Raw genomic sequence first — 6,358 nt, 5'->3', positions numbered from 1 at the left:
TACATAACTCTACCAGAATGAAATTCACAGGGTTAATTGAGGCAGAAATTCAGTCACTCCTGAAAAGGCACTCACTGAGTAACAAGAAGTTGGCTTCAGTCTAATTCAGAGCTGCTCAATTTGGAGTGACTGTATGAAAATAGTTGGAACTATCTAAGGACTAAAGATTCTTATACATCACTTAAAGGGCCTGAAAGGGCTACATTCTGACCTCTAGATAAATAAAACAGAGTTCACTCACTCACTCCCACCCCACCCTGGCATCCCTATTTCAAATTTATTATCTATCACCTCCATATGCAGGGCCTTGCTCTCTGCCATGGATTCAGAGATGACAAAACTTGCTTCTTCCTCAGATGATATTACCCACTTCTCTAAAACACTTGACAGTTATAAACATTGAAATCCCTGGGCTGGGAAAGTGCTGCAGAGTCCTGCTGGCATTATAAAGTCAGATTTTCGTTCTTCTGACTCTGTGGATGTAACAGTGTTTGTTTCCTTGTTTCTGAAGCAAGCAGCACATAAGGATGGGTAAAATGAAAGCTCTTCGGATTAGCAGGACAAAACTGAGAGGAGTTGGTACTACCTGTGGTGGAGGGTGAGGGATATAGATCATAAAAGCTTTGTTTCTGCTAAAGCCCAATCCACCAAAGACCACCAAAGACAAGGTTTTACCTGGGCAAAATCAGATATAATAACCCAAGTCAGTGAGGGAGGGATTCCCAAAGGAACTATTATTTGCAGCTGTCTAAATGGGAGGAGAAATGCATCTGTTGTAAGATTCAGGTTCCTGGTGAAGGATTCTGAGAAGGGTCCCATTTCTGTATTGGGTGTTATTTCTGAGGTAGGATTAGGAGAAGTGGCAATTAAATAGGGATTCAGTGCTATCATGATGTAAGGGAGGATTACCAGTTGCATAGCCCTGGTGATGGATAGGAATAGCAAATGAATCTAGACATATCACTGGTAAGAAAGCAGTAGTCACTCAAAGAGGGGGTCACTGGGCATTAAAGACTTCTCAGAAGCACATTGTGAGTGCTTTGAATAGAGCTGTCTGAATTCTCACGCCTACTAACTCATTGTTCCTTCCTCATGTGGGAATTCCAAAGGGCCATGTTAGCCTTACTCTCTAAGCAGGGCTGTTGAAAGAATCCTAAAGAACAGAAAGTTCATAAAATGTTGTTGGCATTTGGTTTGTAGAATGGCAACTATATCTTCTAAGAAATCATGAAATAACAGAAAAAATAACTTTCAGATTCTACTGCAAAATGTGATCCTTGAGTGTCTCTAAAATGGTTTTGATCTTATAAGTAAATTGGACATTTTTTTTCAGACACCTTTAATTTCTCTGAGGTGGTAAGTAGAGGCAGCATGGGGACTTAGCGATGGCTGAAGGAGATAAAACTTGCCTATACAGAGCAAGCCCCTCTACTGGTGCTGGATATTAAGTCCTATTGACCTGAAAAGTTGGACACTTGTCTAGAGATTAGCACTGAACTGCAGAGAAGACACTAATGTCATATCACTATGACTACAGATTTGCTCTAGGAACCACCATTTACAGTAAAGTATCCTGAAGCCTACTGACAGTCCCCTATCCCATGTAGAGGATTGGATATGTCAGTCAGAGAAAAGACTGAAAGCCCAGGATAAGCCTATTGGATCTAGGTCCGCAGGGACCACCAAAAGCTGTATTCATCTAAGGGAGCCTGAAGAGAGATGACATGATATGACATTACCAAGATTCTTCCAGTCCCCTGCCTTCTTAGGATATGAAGAGGCTTGAACTGGAGTCACCTTCGTGCAGTCCCTTAACTCTGCTGCATTCCCACATTCCAGCTCTCCTACAAACCTAGATTGCTCTTCACCAATAGGTTTTCCCCACAGCAGCTCAAAGGTCCTTTCCTTCTTCTTGCACCTGTACTTAGAAATACCAACTGAACAAACAATCAAAGATATCAAGTCCTGTTATGAAGGTAGGCTTGTCTCTGATTATGTAACATCCAAGCTCAGGCCGAGGAACAGTATACTTGATGTAGAAAAGCAATACCTATAAAGTCAATTTAACACATATGAAAATAACAAGGTATTACTCATGGTATTACCCTGATAATGACAGCTGTTAACATTCAGATAGCATGTACTATGGACTAGATGTTATTGCAACCATTTATGTGTATTTACTCATTTAAACCTCACAACCACCGTGTAAAGTGAATACCATTATTATTCCTCTTAACAGATAAAAAAATTGAGGAATATAATACAATTTCCATCAATGTGTGACATACCTTTTAGTGGAAGAGTAGAAAACTCCTGCCAATAGGCCGTATCTCATGCTTAGTGTATGATCACATTGATTTTTTGAGTGAAATCTCTTTGTCTCCTAAGGCTACATTTAACCGATTAGTCTCCTCAAGAGTGACTAGCGATGCCCTATTGGAAATGAGAGCCTTAAAATGGAAGGTAAAGGACAACTGTAAAAAGCACTGTCTAATAGCAGACTGGAAAAAAAAAAAAAAACACTGAAATTCGTACCTAAAGAGGAATGAATAACTTGATGTGTAACTGAGAGACTATCATATAGATGGATAAATATCACAAAAATAATACTGAAAGGAAAAAAAAAACCTAAGTTGCAGAAGAAAAGATGATAATGTTTATATGTAATATAAAATTGTACCAATTAGTACCTAATGGTGCTTAGGAATACAGGTACTCAGCTGACCCTTGAACAATGAGTATTAGGTGCACTGACTCCTTGCACAGTAGGAAATTTGCATGTTAACTTTCGACTCCCTAAAAACTACTAATAGCTTAATGTTTACTGGAAGCCTTACCAATAACATGAATAGTCTATTAACACATTTTTTAGAAGATTTTATTTATTTATTCATGAGAGACACAGAGAGAGAGGCAGAGACATAGGCAGAGGGAGAAGCAGGCTCTTTGTGGGGAGCCTGATATGGGACTGAATCCCAGGACCCTGGGAACATGCCCTAGATCCAAAGGCAGATGCTCAACCAGTGAGCCACTCAGGCATCCCTATTAACACAATTTTTATGTTATACATATTATATACTGTATTTTTACAATAACGTAAACTAGAGAAAAGAAAATATTAATAAAACCATAAGAGAAAATACATTTAGAATACTGCACTACAAAACATTTGTGTATAATTGGATCTATACAAACCTGTACTGGTTAAGGGTCAACTTTCGGTCTTAAAAGTATAAAGAGATATAAGGTAACAAACATTTTATTAAGTGCTCTTCTGTGTCAGATATTGTGCCATCATAGATATTATCTAGTATTTGGAGTACTCGGTATTATAGAAGTACTTATCAAGGTTTTAAATTTCATGAATAGATATGGGAAGGTATAGTAGGGTTACTAATTCTGCATTTTATTATTTTATTTTATTATTTTAAGATTTATTTATTTATTGAGAGAGAGAGAGAGAGAGAGGCAGAGACACAGGCAGAGCGAGAAGCAGGCTCCATGCAGGGAGCCCGACGTGGGACTCGATCCCGGGTCTCCAGGATCACACCCCAGGCTGCAGGAGGCTCCAAACCGCTGCGCCACTGGGGCTGCCCTGCATTTTATTAAAAACAGAGTAAAACAGGAGCACTGGGTGGCTCAGTCAGTTAAGATTCTGACTGTTTCAGCTCAGGTCATGATCTCATGGATAGTAGGATGGAGTCCTGCTTTGGTTCCATCCTCAGTGGGGAGTCTGCTTAAATTCTCTCCCTGTCCCCTTCCCCCCACCACTTTCTCTCTTTCAAATAAATAAATAAATCTTAAAAAAATAAAACAACTTACCGTCTATCCTTATCATTATTTATAAATAGAAGATATTCAAATACCTCTAAATACATGAAAAACATAATCATGGGGAATGTTTGAATTGTGCTAGCTTTATCTCATGAAATTCTTTATTTTTCTCTGAAGAACACAGTACAATCAGTTCAGAGCTGCTGTTATAGAACACTCAAGATTTGCAAAGGGGAAAGAAGACCTTCACTGATTTAAATCAGAACATCAGCAGTCACTTCTTTCTCACATTGTTGGTTCCGACTTCCTTCATCATAAAAGGATGAGATGTTAAAAGACATGATATGACAGCTGTTATGCTGAATTTCTTTTACACTGAAAAAAACTGCCCATAATGAAGATATGGCAGTGACATCTGCAGGCTGTGTGTTCATTTGGGGAGAAGGCTCCACATGTTCCAGACAAAACAGATGCTTATTATGTTCTCCAGGGACTCTCTCACAAATTTTTTCCTTCGTATCAGTTTCACTTCTTCTCTTTCAAAAGCAGATCCTACTATGTTAGCCATGAAGTGGCCCTTAATTAAATGTTCTCTCAAGGACCACTGTATTTAGGCTGGTAATTCTTGGTTTTAACACTACAGTCACCACTGACTCCTTGCAGTTGATAAAAACCACAGTAGCATGTTATGCTAAACAAGGGACAAGAAAACAGTAGGATATGAAAATACCTACAATAGTGTAGACTATTTGTGAGGCAGCTCTCATGGCCAAACAAGAGTATGGCAGAAACACAAGACAGTTCTAAGTGTCATCACTCACTCTCCTTGAATCTGAGTGAAAGGATTGGGCAGCTTTATAATTTCAGAGATGAGAAAATGATGGTAAAAGTTGCAGAACTGAGTTGGAACTAGTAAATTCATTCCAAGGTAAAAGTGAAGGAGATTTAAAATTCAAGAGTTTGCCAAAAAACAGAGTTGAAAGGAAAAAGTGATAAGATGGGCAAGATAGCATATGTAGAAAGTTGGTAAACCAGATGTTGGGCCACAAGGAACTCCTGCAAAGCCTCAACTCACAGAGGAAATGTCAGACTGAGATAACCTGCTCCTCCCCTTGCCATACTGCCCTCCAGCAGGGCTGCAGAAGCTAAGTAACTTGGTTTGACTACTGATACCTGGGGTTCTAAGAAACCTCAGGTTGTTTGTGCCTAAGGAAACAGAAGACTTACAGATTTCTGCAATTCTAGCAGATGCATTTGTCATATTCACATTTCTGAAGTCAGAAAGAGTCTTTAAATCATTATGTACCCTTTTATAGAAAAATCATTAATTCAACAATACACCATATTGTCAATCGCTTTTTATAGATGGCACCAGGACACCGAGGAAATAATATTTTAAAACTTATTTTATAGACTAGAAGAAGGCTTACTAGTTCCTTGGACTGAGATGGCATTGTTCCCAGGACTAGGTACAGTGGCCTCAAAACAAAATTGTTGTAACTTCAACAGAGGAGGAGTTAGGGCTATGCTAAAACCATAAATCTAAAAAGTTGGTAAATATTTCTTTGAGCCCTCCTTTCTGGCAACAAAGTATTATACCTGGTCATGATTTTTTTTTGTATTATTTACAGCACTACAATTTTGTGTTTTGTATTTTGTGTTTTTAAAAGCAATATTGACATCTCTGCTCAAAAAAATAATAAATATCCTTCTCAATAGACTCTCTTGTCAAGGAAAAGTACTTTTATTATCTTAAAAGTTCTTTTATTATCATTTATTATCTTAGAAAAAGTTATTTTTAACTCCCTTTTCCAAAGAACTTGCTTGAATGAATACAAATCTAAAATAGTGCAGTAAGATACATCTTCAATTAACCTGCCACAAGTCCACATGACAGACTTACGAGAAACATGAAATCTGGATCAAATAAAAGAAAGATAGCTAGAGAGAATACTTTACATGTTGAGCACAGTACAGAGGTGTGAATATGGATGAAAGGCAAGAAAAGGCCTTGAAAACAACCGTTTTTTGAAACGATGAAAACAGAAGGAGAGACAGGGAGTTCCCCCATTTTGGTAATTTCATTTAACTCTTTATATTGAAATTTTCAAGTACATACAAAGGCAGAAAAAATAATAAACCACATGTGTCCATTACTCAGCTTTAAAAATATTCAACTATAAATAGAACAGACAGAACAGATTTGGAGATACACTTGGTCTCTGGTGGTGGATAAAATTAGCTCAGCTTCTATATTTTTACTGATACAATCAAACAAAAACCCTACTGCTAAAGCCATTGGGTTTCTTCACTCATGCAGAGTCCTAAATGACACAAGATGAAGCAGGGCAGAGAATATTGGACAACAATGAGCTGAGATTCAGGTTTGCAGTTTCAGATAAAAGTCAACTGAGATAAGTTAACAAACATGCAACAAAAAGTTTGGGGGCCAAAGGGATTTCACAGTCACTCATTTGCCAACATGGGATTTGCTCTCCTCAAAGCAAGGGAAAGGATATCTCTGAGGTAGCCTCACACTTCTAATCAAGGGAGCACATACAGCCCTCTGGCAGATGGTATT

Source organism: Canis aureus, chromosome 12 (genome assembly GCF_053574225.1).
Source record: "Canis aureus isolate CA01 chromosome 12, VMU_Caureus_v.1.0, whole genome shotgun sequence".
Classification (NCBI taxonomy): Eukaryota; Metazoa; Chordata; class Mammalia; order Carnivora; family Canidae; genus Canis; species Canis aureus.
This window is presented reverse-complemented; position numbering follows the sequence as displayed.